This window comes from Podarcis cretensis (genome assembly GCF_951804945.1).
Source record: "Podarcis cretensis genome assembly, chromosome: 10".
In the NCBI taxonomy this organism is placed as follows: domain Eukaryota; kingdom Metazoa; phylum Chordata; class Lepidosauria; order Squamata; family Lacertidae; genus Podarcis; species Podarcis cretensis.
The window spans coordinates 27825708-27841276 of record NC_137179.1 but is presented as its reverse complement, the minus strand read 5'-3'; positions in this window follow the sequence as shown (position 1 = coordinate 27841276).

Genomic DNA, 15569 nt, shown 5'->3' with positions numbered 1-15569 from the left:
ATGCATATATTGCTTGATTGTAAAAACTCAACGTGGTTTATAAAGAGAAAAAAGTGAAAAGCAAATATTTAAATAATTCAAAAAATTAGTATCAGCAATAAACAAAAAATAGATGCACATGCCATCTCAATTGGGGGGCACAACAGAAATGGCCTTTTTGCAGTGGCCCCACATTTCTGGAATACTTTACTAGCTGTGCTTTTGTAGACTCTATCACTTCAAGATTTTATGATAATCCTTGCTTATGTGTGCTTTTTCAACTGTGTTCATGCTTTTTTAAAATAGTTTTTAAAAATATTATTTGGGCTGGTTGGTTTATTTTCCCTGACTTCTAATTATTGTATTGTATTGCATTTGAACTTTACAGCATATTGGGTCATTTTTTAAACCTTAAAGGTGGCATACAAATATTTTAAAGGGGGAAAAAATCATGCTTATGCACATGGCCCGTTGGTGGTGCTGTTAACCAAGGTTTCCACTCCTCTGTCTCTTACACTGCAATTCTGATTAGAATCACACACTTTCTTCCCTGCCACAGTTGCCTAACGTATAATCACAGCAAGACACGAACGCCCTTCCAAACTAGGCTATACTGAAAGTCTGCATTAAACATGAAAGTGTGCATTAAACATGAACCAGCCCTACCGAGTAAAGATTCCTCTTTGAGCAAATATATGTTTCCCCACTATATTACTGTGATATTGGTCTTTCTACCTCAATTTCCTCGTTTAACTAGATTTCAGATACTGGGAAATTAGAACAACAGCACTAAGGGGCACAGAATGTTGCTCTACCTGTATGCCAGGAACTCATTTTTTCACTAGGCTATACTTAACATGATTATGTTATGAGAGGCCAGCTATACTGAGAGGTCAGTATATTTGGCCCATAGACCAGAAGTTTTCTATCATTGCTGTAGACTACATTTGGAGCAAGATTTGGAAGCACTTGGCCACAGCAGTCTGAGTGTGCTCCAGTAGGCCTCTCTTGTTAAAGAAGAAGAATAATTTTAATAATGTTTATAAAATTTATATCCTGCCCACCTTGCCAGGTTTCCCCAGCATCTCTGGGAACTTACAACATAAATAAAAGCACAACAAAGCATCAAACATTAAAAAACAAAATAGCCTATACAAGCAGCAAACAAACCAATAAATCAATGGAAACCAATAATAATAACAACAACAACAATAATAATAACAGTAATAAACACTTTACAGTGATACCCAAATTAAGATAATCGCCAACCCCAACTAAACGTTTAACCAACATCAACATCAATAAACAGATGACTCTCTGGGCCGAATTATAAAGCATATTATCATAAATGTGCAGCTACTGTCCAAAATGGTGCCCATGCAACTTGTTCATAACTTTTACTCAATAGTCTCAGCATCAGGATGATCTTCTAGAAGATCTTATCTGATGCATTCTTCAGTTCCCCATCCCCACTATACATGACTGCTGTTGCTTGGAAGGGAAGGGAGGGAGGTGTCAGGTGTCAGGGAATCTGACACCCCCCCCCCCACGGTAGGCTGCCAGGAATAGATAAGACAGGGAAAGTTCTTACCAATGTCTTTTATTCCATATTCACAGAGAGAGGCTTAGACATGCAGCCTCTTGGAGTAATGGTGTTGCTCCAAGTAATTCACCCCCCTCCACTTCCACAATTGTCAACAGCACCACCCACCTTATTGTGGCCATTTAGGGTCATTTGTCTCCAAGCCCTTTGCTCTCCTACTTTCAGTGCCTACCGGGTTCTGGGAGAGGGGGCCAGGTATGGAATGCTAATGTGTCAGCCAGCTGCTCCGGCTCTGCCTCCTCCTCCTCTCCCATTATTTCCCAACTTTGCCCTTCATCTGCCTCTGTGCTATGACCTCCCACAAACCACTGTTGTAAATCTATACTGTTTTCCTCTTCTCTGGAAGGTTCAGGCTGGGGAGGTGGTCTCCACCACTCCTCCTCTGTCCTGTCTCTGACATGACGTGAAACGAGTTCTGTTAAAAGTTATAGAGGAAGAAAAGGAACTAGATGAGAAGACACTACATCTTCACTGTCCCTAAAGTTTTGCACTGTTCAGTTCAAGTGCTATGTAGTTGGACTTTCTCCCCTTAATATAACTTTCTAAAAAACTTAGGCCTTTTCCAACTCACACACCTTTGTACCTGAAAACCTATTCACTCTGGTGGTTGAAATTGACAAGATTTGTACAAGTTCCCCCCTTCTAATAACTGGTTTTAGGCTTTCTAATCATTGAACATTACTAAGAAATTAAATTATTCAGCCATTATTGGTCTAAATGCACTGAGTACCATCAGATTTTGTTTTCCTTTAACTAAATAAAACTTTATTATTATAATAAATAAGCCTGCCTAATATGTCATATCATCTAGCCTTCAGGGCTGTATCCAAGTTCATCAAGAGGAATCAGACTAGATGAAAATTTTCTACCCTTAAGGCTTCTGAATGAAAAGAGGAACTAAAATGAGATACGAACATTAATGGAGACTCATCAGCATCAGAATAAACTCAAAAATAGACATGACATCTTGCATTTGCATAACGCTGTCAGCTGCTACTATAGAGACAGGGATCTATTACCTCTGTTTATGCTGCTGCTAACATAATTTATAGCAATTTATTCTATAAAAGTAGATTGTAACTGTTGGCTGGGAGGGGAAAAAGAAATCACCTTAGCTGCTCTGACAATAAAAATGGTAATGTGTATAATAGATTTCTGATAAAGTAATTTGAATGGTGAGCTAATATCTAGGCTTGGCTAAATGCATTTTAGTGAACCTCATCACAACCCAGCAGCTAATCTAGATGCATTTATAGACAGAAAGATAATTCCGTCTCCTGACCCATGCAACTTTTGTTGAATGGGACATGATATCATTCCACCCACAATAGCATATTCTCTAGAATTCCGGAGAGCAGCTCACATCTGAAGAAAGAGAAAGTGCTAGGATAGAGTCAAGTTTCGTTTCATTTCATGTATGCCAGCTATAAAAAAAACTTCATTCTTATTGATTTATACAGTTGTTGAAGCATGATTCAAACTGCCTTAGAGGTTAGGTGCTACTGGGAGCTATCCAGGGTGCTGCCCACTATACTTGTTTGTCTTTTGGTCTTTTACATTTGCTTTCCTTGGCCTTGCTTATCTGGGCCTGCCTTTTGCTTTACTTGACCTTGCCTTGCTGAAGCCTGGCCTTTGCTTGACTTTGCTTTCTGGATCCTGAAATAGTGGTATGTGACCTGGTGCCCCAAGATTACGGACTCAGATATACAGCTGCAAATAAAATGTTTTAAGTGTGTTCTAATATAAGGGACACGGATGGTGCTGTGGGTTAAACCACAGAGCCTAGGACTTGCCGATCAGAAGGTCGGTGGTTTGAATCCCCGCGATGGGGTGAGCTCCCATTGCTCGGTCCCTGCTCCTGCCAACCTAGCAGTTCAAAAGCACATCAAAGTGCAAGTAGATAAATAGGTACTGCTCCGGCAGGAAGGTAAACGGCATTTCCATGCGCTGCTCTGGTTCGCCAGAAGTGGCTTAGTCAAGAAGCTGTACACCAGCTCCCTCGGCCAATAAAGCGAGATGAGCTCCACAACCCCAGAGTAATACGCGACTGGACCTAATGGTAAGTGCAATATACCATGTGGCATTAGATGGTGATGGTGAACCTTAGGGAAATTCAATATATTTTTAAAAACGCTTTAAAAAACAACAAACCCATTTACAGAATGGGTTTTTTTAAATATGTGTGTAGATTCCACTTGAGTCTACTACATGCTCCCACTTGGGCTGGAATCCTGTCCCAAGGGTGGGACCACTTCTGGGGCAGAATGCTAACTAGTTTCCAAAAGCTAATTTACCGTGATGCCGTTAGACTCCTCAGAGATCTGGGATTGGCTGCACCTCTAGTTAACAAGTTAGTGGCTAACCTGAATTTGTTGCCATGTAATGTGCGGAATGGCTCTTACGCCTTTCCTGTTTTTACAAATCATTTCAGCACAGCTGTGTTGTACCATGCTGCAAAGCACCCCCAGTCCCATTGAAGAGGGTTTGCTATTACTGATCTAAGCTGGAGACTTTTTAGCTTTGCAAAGTTAATACTTCTCTAGCCCCCGCTCCCCTCCCAAAAGGTCAACGACACCAGGAACACCCAATCTAAGGGTGGGACCAAACATGTATTTATGGCAAGACAACATGGAGCAGTTGCCCAGAGTGATACATCTGAGGAATAGGCATTGCACCATCAGACATGCCTTTTAATTGGAGCTCTTTCCCAACCATTGCTCTTGCGGGGGGAGGGGTGCACACACAAAATGCAATATGAAGGTCACACTGCCAGTTCCTCCTTGGTCAGAGTGACAGAGAGAAAGCAGGAGGAGCAGCAGGAGAGAATGTGTGTGCATGGGGTGGTGTGTGTTTGTGCTTTGAAAAAATGGTAGGAGGGAGACAGATAAGAGACTTTGAGCTAACTCACAGGACATAGAGAATGTGAAATGAGTGATGGGCTCTGTGCTCACACCAGTCAGAAATAAATGCTACATATATAAGACAAGTAGGCTTATGGTGTGTGAGAGAGAGTATGTATACCAATGCTCTCCTTAATCCTATTTAATTTATTACTTAGCCAGCAGAGTAAACAGTGGACTTAAAAGTTCCTTTTTTCCTCCCCTGCCTTCTAAAACAACCAGCTGGATGATATGTGATACAGTCCACAAGATGGGGAGTGAAGTGTCCAGCCTGCCAAGATCAGGCTGGCAGCACCAGCCCTGAAACTGACTCATTCCAAAGCAACTCTAGAGAAGCTGTTTGTTGGCTTCACAGTGGCAGCTAAGTCCTGCACAGGAGGGAAAGTCTGAAAATTGGCTCTGTGCCTTGTGTGAGGGATTCCTCTCCTTGCAGGCTGAGCTCAAGTCACAATACAGCAGGAGCACAGAGTTGGGGAAGCTGGTTCCTCAGAAAAGTCACGGCCAAGAACAATTCCCAATTAAGCTGACACGGCACTGCCACCATGGTTTGCAATAAAGCTGTGACACTATTGGGAATTGAGAGAGGAGAAGATTTTGAGTATTTAGGAAACTAACAAAAGAGTAAATGTTAAGTTGGGCTTGTATGCAGGAGGAAGGGAAAGGTGTATGTTTGAGAATGCTGGATGTGAAAGAGAGATGGGTCAGAGTAAAGGACTCAGGGTGGGGGTAGGTGGGGGGGTCATATACCATTGAAACAAGGTGGATGTTGATTTGATTTTTTATATATTTTAGCCCATGTATTTAGTCCACTTCCTATGAAACATTTCTAAGTGATTAGCAACAATATTCTCCTCAGAGGAGAGTGCGTTAGAGCCAGCATCTGACATGTGCTTTAAGGTGCCATTAGGACACCAATATTCTAAGTTTAAGTGGCTTCATTATGGGTCATGTTGGCCATCCCTGCCCTTAAATATCAACCACCTAATCTGTCCCGTAAAGATGCAGGGCTCTTACAATACACTTTCTCACTAAGGACTTCGAATAGTCTTAACCAATAAGAGACACGATTTCTGCCCTGTTGACACAATGTGCTACCACAGTTCAAGTAAGAAAGACAATCTTGCTTGACTGTACGTGGAGCATTGCTTTAAAAATACAGGCTGGCTCCTTTCGAACAGCCTTAGCTTCACGGCTCCTACAGTGAGCTGTTTTGTGCCTGACTTGCTCAGCTGAGCTGCTTTGCAAAAACGAACTAATATTGATACTTGTTTCTGAGCTGAAGGGATAATGCTTTAATCCTCTTAGGGTGGGATTCTGACTCCACTGAAATCAACAGCCAGATTCCCAATGGTTTCCGTGGGAGATTAGGTTTTTGAGGAGGGATTTGAATGGGGTAACTTGACAGAGAGAGGCTTTTCTAAGCAGTGGACACAACGTGGACACAGGCACAAAGGAGGTCTGTAGGGCAATGAATCTCTTTAACCTCAAAGGCAATTTTTTTGTGACCTGAAAATATTCATTTCCCTCATTATTCTTACTGCCTTCAAAGTCCAAAATGTTATTAGCAAACATATAAAATTAGCCAACCCTCTTTAAAATCTAGCTCCAGTGTTGGGTTGGAGTGACCTCTTGGGGCAATGAATTCTATAGGTTAATGCTATGCTGCACCAAGAATTATTTCTTGTCTTATTGGTTCACAACCTGTTACCCTTTAAAGTCAGCAAGTGGCTGCTGCTTCTCGTAATGTTGGGGCGTGAGGTAAAGAGAGAGAATCAATCTATTTTGCAGCAAACCTTTGATCATCCTGAATGCCTCAGACATGCCACCTTGTAACCATTCACCCTTGCAGGCTCTCATCCTAAATGGCCTCTCTAAATGGCTCTCATCCTGCAGTCCTTCATCTTATGCAAATTCATCTGCGTTGCTCTGTTGACCTTCACCAGACCTTCCCAATGACTTCTACATATCTTTCCTTCACTAAACACCCTCCTGAAAAGCAAACTATTCTGATCCACAACTTATTGTGTTATTCAAAAGGTCAATTCCTATATCTGCACTGATTCATGATGATGAATGTGACGGCCCCCACATTCCTATTAATTGCCCCCTAATCTTCAAAGAGATGCAGATGCTCAGCTTCTTTAAATTCAATGCAGATGCACCAACTTCTGTTTTTTAAGTAAAAGGGATTTCATTTTGTTTGTTTGTTTATAAAATCATTTGGCCCTAGTATCACACTGTGGTCTTGAAGTGTGCCCGCAAACTGGCTCACAATAAGAGAAGCACAATAATATCCAGTTACAATACTATAAAACTGTGCTGAAGATAATCAACCAAAACACTATCTGCAAGAAGACAAGACATTCAAAGCCTGATTAAAAGCTAGGTAGAATAAGATCATCTTAGCTGATTGCCTAAGCTTAAAAGAGAAGGAGGCAGCTGAACCTGTTGAGCGTGTTCTAGCTCTGAATTTCCTCCTCTGAGCAGGAGATTGGACGACTTGGACCACCAGCAACACTCTAGGAACCTCTTTATGGTGGAAGTTCCACAGCTTGGCTGCTGCAACTAAAAAGGTCATACTCCAACCAACCATATTTCATAGATGGTGGGTCATGGAGCAAGGCCTCTGATGATGACTGCTTTGAGCACATTGTAAGCAGACACCTGTTAAACTTTGGTTGCCTTTCAGGATCCCCTCTAACCCCAGAGTTCCGTCTCCTCCCTTCAGCCAGAAGGATCATCTCATCCAAGCTCTGATGATGCATTCAAACACATCAAGGGATTTCTGATAGAATCTTCTCCTTAGCATTATTAACTTGTGGCCCTCCAGGTATTGTTGGAATCCAGTTCCCATCAGCTCAATGATTAATTAATTTAAAGGAATGTTATTCCACTTTTCAGCCAAAAAGGCTTTCAACACAACTTTCAGGATCACTAAAAAAAAAAGTCCTGTCAGTCTTAACATCTAAAAAGACACAACCTAAGTGGAAAATGGATTGGGAGGGAGGAGGAAATGAGCAAACTCAGCTATGAGTTTTAATTACCAGTTCTTCTAATGACCAGCTAGGTGGAAAAGTTCATGGAGAGAATGTGCTAAAAACACAGTTATTCCAGTGCTGTCTCCCTGTCCAAAGATTTTCAGATGACAGCACCTCTAAAAGTGCAGCTTACATTTTAGAACATGAAATAGGAATACAAGCTTTTTAATCTCAACCAGTTCATATATGAGTTAACACTTATTTCCCTCCTCTCTCTCCATTGAGTGGTATTTGCATTCAAATTTCACCCCCCCCCAAAAAAAAACCCCAAATCAAAATCTAACACAGAGAAAACACACAAACCAATTTCCTCCCATTTAAAACCTAATTGCAGGGGAACAGCTGAAAGAAGAGACTGACATAACTTTCTTCTTCAGGGAGAGAGGCGTTTTCTTGTATTCATTCATGAATGTCAGACAAGCAATTGGTAAGCTGTTCAATTGCACAAATCTCCATTAAATGCAGATGTCAGTCTGAGAAAATATAAATGTTCTGAAGTTTTTTAAAAATGCAAGAGAACAATTTCTGCTCCAAACGGTCAATGGCTCAGGGATTCATAAATTCAGCTGCACAGATGCCAGTGGTGATTTAAAAAATTGTGTCTGGCAAATAACACCCCTGAAAAGGCAGAAAATAGACTTCCATTCCTTCCATGTGTGCAAGACCTGGCAACTTTTAATATGATTTCCCCACCCAATTGTATTCCTTGTCATCTTTTCTAACCCTGTGTCACTTTGCCATCCTTTATCATCTCTGCAACCATTTTGCTTATTCTTTTTTGCTCTACTTTTAGACTCAAACTGCCGTTTCCCTCTTTTCTCCTAGTTCCCAGTCAAAGCTATAGCCACTGTAGGCTCAGTCTTGGAGTTGGGTGTATATGTGTACAATCAGAAGATACAAACATGTTGGGGAAATGGTGGGTGCAGCTGCATTGTCATCCAAGGAAATGTAGCCGGACTCTCAACTGGGGAGCAAACATAATGCTCCATGGACACAGAGGGAACCAATATGCCCATGGAATTGGGGGTGGGGTGGGGGGAGTGCATTCTGCAACACTGGATTCACCCAACATGGAGAACCAGGTAGAAACACCAGTTGCAGCCAGAGGAAAATCTGAGCTACCCTCTGTTGTAGTGGCCCTCCACACATGGTCATAGGATGGCTAGCTTGAATCCCCTTGTGACAAATGTGACAGACTCTCTCACTAAAGATGGGTAATGAAAATGACTGGGTGTGCAACAGGTTCAACTCTCCCTGTTAACAACGCTAGAGAGGTCTGTTTTAACTATTTGTGGTAGTGTTTTATTAAACCACAATCAGGTGTTTTACTTCTGTGAAGGATGCCCTGTGTCCACTTATTTCCCATTCAGAGGTTCATAATAATGAGAAGGCATTTCTGGAACAAAACTAGATTAATAATAATTTATAATAATAATAGTATTTTTGTACCCTGCCCACTCTGGACAGCTTCCAGCATAATATACAGAAACAACAGAACACCACACATTAAAGGCATTCTGATACAGAGCTGCCTTCAGATGTTTACTGAAGGTCGTATAATGATTTTTCACTTTGACATCTGATGGGAGGGCATTCCCCAGGGTGGACTCAACTGCTGAGAAGGCCCTCTGCCTGGTTCCCTTCTCGTAGTGAGGGAAGTGCCAGAGAGCCCTTGGAGCTTGACCTCAGTGTCCGGGCTGAACGATGGGAGCTTTATATTTTATTTATACTCAAGGAGGGTTTTTAGCTTGATGACTACTCATGCAAGGCACAATTCTTTGTTTCAGGCAAACACTATTTTCAGAGAACTTTTAAACCTTAATCAGCACTATTATTTAAAGTTTATTTCTGGATGGATTATTTCCACCTAGAATGGGTGCCCCCAGACTGCCACTATTTTGCGGAAGAAAAGAAGAAGAAGAAGAAGAAGAAGAAGAAGAAGAAGAAGAAGAACCCTGACTTTTGCAGTTAGGAAAGTGATGAGATAATGAACCAAAAATTGTAAATAATATTATAAAATTTATAAAATTATAAAATTTACACTGTTGTAGAACATCCCTGAAAACAAATCAGGATGAATACTTAATAAAGACTGGACTAAAGGTGCTTTCAGATGGCCACTGTTTTCAGGTGCAGAGGACGAGATGGTTGGACAGTGTTCTCGAAGCTACCAGCATTAGTTTGACCAAATTGCAGGAGGCAGTGGAAGACAGGAGTGCCTGGCGTGCTCTGGTCCATGGGGTCACAAAGAGTCAGACACGACTAAATGACTAAACAACAACAAATTTTCAGGTGAGATTCAACCACAGCCCGACAAATTCAGACAGCTGATTTAGGGCTCTGGCAAAAAAACAAAAACAAAAACAAAAACAAAAACAAAAACCCCACTCCCCCAATATCAGACTTTTTGCAATAAGGAAAACTATGAGAAAATGCACTGGAAAATGTGAGATACCTCTGGCTTTGAAAGGTCACCTAAACTCCCCACAAACAAATGGGTATGACTGCTCATTAAACAGGCAATGCCGTCTAATCTCTCTGCAAACAAACCAGGTTGAATGCTCATGAAGCAAGTCATCTGGAAGCAAACATAGCCTCACCTTTGTGTCAGCTTTGTGCAATGAGATCAGGATGAATGCTCAATAAAACAGGTTGTCTGGAAGGGGCTAGAGGAGGAGGAGGAGGAAGCTGAATGTGTCAAAGGAGAGCTCAAACCCAGGCAGGGTTTGCCAAGGCAATGCACCACCACCATCTGGGCTAGAAAGCACACAGGAGCATATTACATCTCTTCTGATAGCTGGGATGGGAATGAAGTGGTAATGAGCAAGATGCATATGCATGCAGGTGCAGGTAATGACATACAGGCAGGAAGGCAGTGCATATGCCACTCGAGAAACAAGTCACTGTATGCAATCCAGTGGGCATGGGGAGGCAGCCAACTCCACCTTGCCTGAACCCAAGGGGTTCTGTGGATGTTTTTGTCATGGCAATGGTTTATCTGGTGTTCTGCTGCTCCTGTAACCCCTGAGCTGAGGGGTATTTGGTACATGGTTGCCCCGATTAGATAGCAAGACTCTTGGGGTGAAATTATTATTTTGTAGCATCTTTGATTTCCGTGGTAGTTCGCAGTGCACTCTTGGTTTTCCTTGTCACTTACGTAGGGCACCCCACCCCCCGCTATTCCAAATGAAACAAAATAGTCCGCAAGGAAAATAGTTTATTCTGTGGAAAATCACAGTCTGCCAGCAGTGCACACATTATAGAGATTACAGCATTAAAAATTTAATTTGAGAAATTCTAAAGCACTTCATATTAAAAACTCCCTGAGATATACTTAAGAGAAAATGCTTGTAGAACTCATAAGCTAAGCAATGCTTTAGTTATGAAACGTTAAACTATGCTTTAATTTATCAAGATCAAGTTTGTGTCACGAATATTACATTTCTATTAATGCAGGATATAATTTTCTGTTCTTTTACTTTCGTCTTTTTTGGCAGCACCCTGCTGTAATATTTTTCTTGAGTGGGGGGGGGGGAGGTTAAGGGAAAATATATACATGCTTCAATTATATTGATGTACCATTGTATGTTTTTTTGAGAATCAGTGATTCCCTGGGTCCCTTCCAAACCTGTGATCCTGTATCTGTGAGGATACAAGGGAACCTGGTGAACCAGTCAAACTAGTTCCTTTGTTAAGGTAATGGCCCAAGCCAGTCAGTTGTATTCATCATTCACATCTTAAACAGTGGGCTCTGTTGTGATGGAGACAAATGGGTGGGCCTTTTCCCACCTCACCTGCCTGGATGCCACATCATCCCAGGATGAAGAAGAGGCCAAGACGGGGAGGGCTATATATGTGAAAGCTGTATGAGTCTGGCTCATGCTGGAAGCTGGACACAAGGAGAAAAGTGTGCTCTGTGCTGAACCCCAACTGTCTGGGGTCTGCCCTGGAAACCTAACAGGGATGCAAAATCTGCTGGTGTGTTAAAAACTGTGAGCCCTTCCATCGTATGCCCAGGTTGTATTTATGTGTAAAGAAAACCATATGTCCTAAAGACACCGCAGTCTCTGCTGACCTTCATTCCAAGGAAACTGAACACTTGGCAATGGCGGGAAGCCTTGCTTGCAGATTACTCAAAAGTATTAATGCTCAACTCAGTGAAGACTGATTCATAATGAAGTTCTGCCTCAGTCTGCCCCCATCTGCCTGCCTTCTATTTACAACCGGTCCAGTGGGCAGGACTGCCTGTCAGCTTTCTTCTCCTGCTTAGTCTCAGAGTTGACCTTGTAGAACTCCGCAGAAAGGAGGATGGGGACAAAGCAAGAATGAGTTGGTTCTGCCTGTCATTGGCTCTTGGCTCCTCCTACTGTTGGCCTCTGCCTTCCTCCCTACTAGTCCCAATGGGTACCAGCCACCAATGCAACTTGCCGATGAGCAAGTTACAGGTATGCATGTGGTGTGTGTGTGTTTGTTGTAAACAGTGGGATCAAAGAGAAATGTTGATGGGTTACACGGACATCCCAACCTTTGTGAGCTTATCAACATAAACATTTCAAGCCATGGATGATAGAGCTAGACCTCTTGATTAACTAAAGTTCCTTTGTTCAATGATAGCCACTTTCAAGGTCAGTTACAGAGTGTCTTGGGAGGCTGAAATGTTTCTTTAAAAAATGCCCCCCCCCCCGATGCCAGTTAAAAGTCCATTTATTCATTTGCATAGAGACTGGCGTTTCTGTTCTATGTAGAACACAAAAAGGCAGTGCTGGCAGATAATGGTGTGTAACACATTGCAAGATGAACACTGCTAATTATATAATTATCAGTTCTGCATATTAATTCCCTCTGAGCTTACTATTCACAAGTCCACCCAGGAAAACCCATGTGTATGTGTTTGTGTGCATCTACTTGTAACAAAGGATAACACTTTCTGCAACTGATGAAATGCAATGTGTAGTTGTGCCATAATTTGTGAAAGGTGCCCAAGACTCTTTGCTGTACGAAAAATATCTCTCACTCCTGCCTTGAGCCAGTCCTTGAGAATTCTAAGAACTGCCCCCTTGCACAATTTCCCCAGTTCTCTTGATCTCCAAAGACCGCTAGCTCTTTCCAAGTCTGTAGAGAGCTTGTGTGACTAAGGACCAGTTCCAGCCATCTTTGTGACGCTTCCCTCCCTAAGGTAGCTAGTAGCTGGATCAATTAACCAAATGTGAACATAACAGGAGAAAGTCAACCTGCCTACACCTTCCACAAACAGGATTCTGCTTGTGCAGGCCACCACAATCATTTGGGTGAGGGTAACAAGGGAAAAACGAATATAAAGTGGGCTGAACAATCAATAAATCTGGCATATTCCTTCTCACTTGTCAGTCAGGAGGGAATGAAGCTATATTTAAAGCTATCTGACTGCTGTGCCTAGAGCCAGATGCTATGGCTGCTTTTGTTTGGTGGCAGGTTTCAATGCCCCAAACCCCCTAAGTGGGTTTGTGTGTTCTCTGCAATTTCCCCCTGAGGAAATCAAAGCCAATGCCAATTATTCAGATGAGAATATATTTAGGGCTGGCAATGTTCCTGTCATGGGTTGCCAATGAAGCACCCAGGGATGCACAGCAGCCTTGGAGGCCTTCCCAGGTGCCCACAGGGCCCTATCCTCCTCTCCCCCTGAAATTGGGCTTGAAAGAAGCCTAATGTAGCTAAGACAAGGCATCTTCCATACCCTCCAACATTTTTCCAATGAAAATAGGTACATCCCATTCCATAATTATAATTTTACTATTTATACCCCACACATCTTACTGGGTTGCCCCAGCCACTCTGGGCGGCTTCCAACATATATAAAAACATAATAAAACATTAAACATTTTTTTAAAAAAACGCTCCCCTATACAGGATTGCCTTCAGACATCTCAGGAGTCAGATAACTCCATACCCTCCAACATTTCTCTAATAAAAATAGGGACATCCTAAGGAAAAGTGGGACATTCTGGGATTAAATCAGAAACTGGGACGGCTTCTCTAAATCAGGGACGTTCCTGGAAAATAAGGACACTTGGAGGGCCTGGTCTTCAAGCTTAGTTACCACAGGGGAGGGACAATTTCTGGGTGACGTTATAGCTGTGGAGGGAAGTAGTAAGCCTTCCCTCCCCAATGGTGACCCCTTACACCAAAACATGTCCCACCCTCTTGCAATTAACATTCTTGCAGCAGCGTTCCCCCCCAAGCCTCATTGTGACAAAGGGAGGGGGTGAACATCCTAGGTGTCCAGAGTCCCAGTCAGTAGAACGAGCAGGAAGGATCCCAAATGCAGCAGGGCTGAACCACCCCATTTGGAAGGAACACGGTACCTTCTAAAGAACAAGACCCACAAGACCATTAAGAGTAGAGCAAAAATTACCTAACAGTACTGTTGAATTAGCTCAGATGCTGTCTGGTATGAGCTTAATTTATAGAGAAGGAGAAAACAGCAACTTCTGGAACTGCTGATCTGGTACGTTCCTTGAGTGCTAAAACACATGTGCCATTATTAGGGTTTTGGGGAAAAGATGTCTGAGAACAGCGTGATCATTTCTATTATTTTAAAAATAGCTTTTAGATTATGCCCTTTATTGAGTTGGTGGCACACCAGCCTGATGGCCATTGCATTTGAATTTCCCGTTACATCCATTTTGTGCCATCAAGGCAAACTCATATTTGCTGATTAATGCTATAAGCCGAGAGATTTGCTCTTCCCTTTTGTTTCGTTATTTTTCTAAATTGAATTTAGTACTGGCAAACGGCTGCACAATAATGGATTTAGAGTTGGAAATATTTTTCTTAATCTCTAGCACACAATGTCTGTGTGTTTACAAGATATGCAAATTTCTTTACCACTTCTCTCCCCACCCCCCAAATACCTTTCCATAATATGAGTCACAAGAACATCCCTCCGAGTTAACTGCAAGTTAACTCAGAGAGATGCACATTGAATTACATAACTGGAATGAACCCCCAGGTTATTTAGCCTAAACCATTGAATTGAGCCACTGGGATGTAACAGTTTAACAGCACTGCCTCTAACACCCAAACACAAGAATATCTTTCCCTGCCCTGGACAGTAGTGTAGTGGTAGATTTTGAAGTGCAAGGCATCCAAAAAGAGTCCCAAAAAAATGCAGACTGCAGATTATATGCATAATCTTACATGTATCTATATACAGTACAATGGTACCTCAGGTTAAGAACTTAATTCATTCTGGAGGTCCGTTCTTAACCTGAAACTGTTCCTGAGGTACCACTTTAGCTAATGGGGCCTCCCGCTGCTGTTACACCGCCGCCATGCAATTTCTGTTCTCATCCTGAAGTAAAGTTCTTAACCCGAGGTACTATTTTTGGGTTAGTGGAGTCTGTAACCTGAAGTGTCTGTAATCTGAAGCGTCTGTAACCCGAGGTACCACTGTACCTGTTATGTATTGAAGTTATCACCCTGGCCACCAGGGGTATCATGTATATAGTTTTCACTCAGGTCCACATCAGTTAATTTAGGCGGGAAACCCTGGGTTGTTGTTGTTACAATGTTGACAGCCGGCTGCCTATAAAAGCAGGCCGGCTGAGCTGTTTGCTGTTCAGTTCAGTTCCAGCTTACTATAAAGAACCACTTGGATAAATCTCTGCATCTATTTTAAAACATATTTCTGAGGGATGAACATAAATGTACAAGTGATGTTCATAAAGGTGGCAGACAGCCCCAACAGCTGCATGAATCATAGAATCATAGAATCATAGAGTTGGAAGAGACCACAAGGGCCATCGAGTCCAACCCCCTGCCAAGCAGGAAACACCATCAGAGCACTCCTGACATATGGTTGTCAAGCCTCTGCTTAAAGACCTCCAAAGAAGGAGACTCCACCACACTCCTTGGCAGCAAATTCCACTGTCGAACAGCTCTTACTGTTAGGAAGTTCTTCCTAATGTTTAGGTGGAATCTTTTTTCTTGTAGTTTGGAACCATTGCTCCGTGTCCGCTTCTCTGGAGCAGCAGAAAACAACCTTTCTCCCTCCTCTATGTGACATCCTTT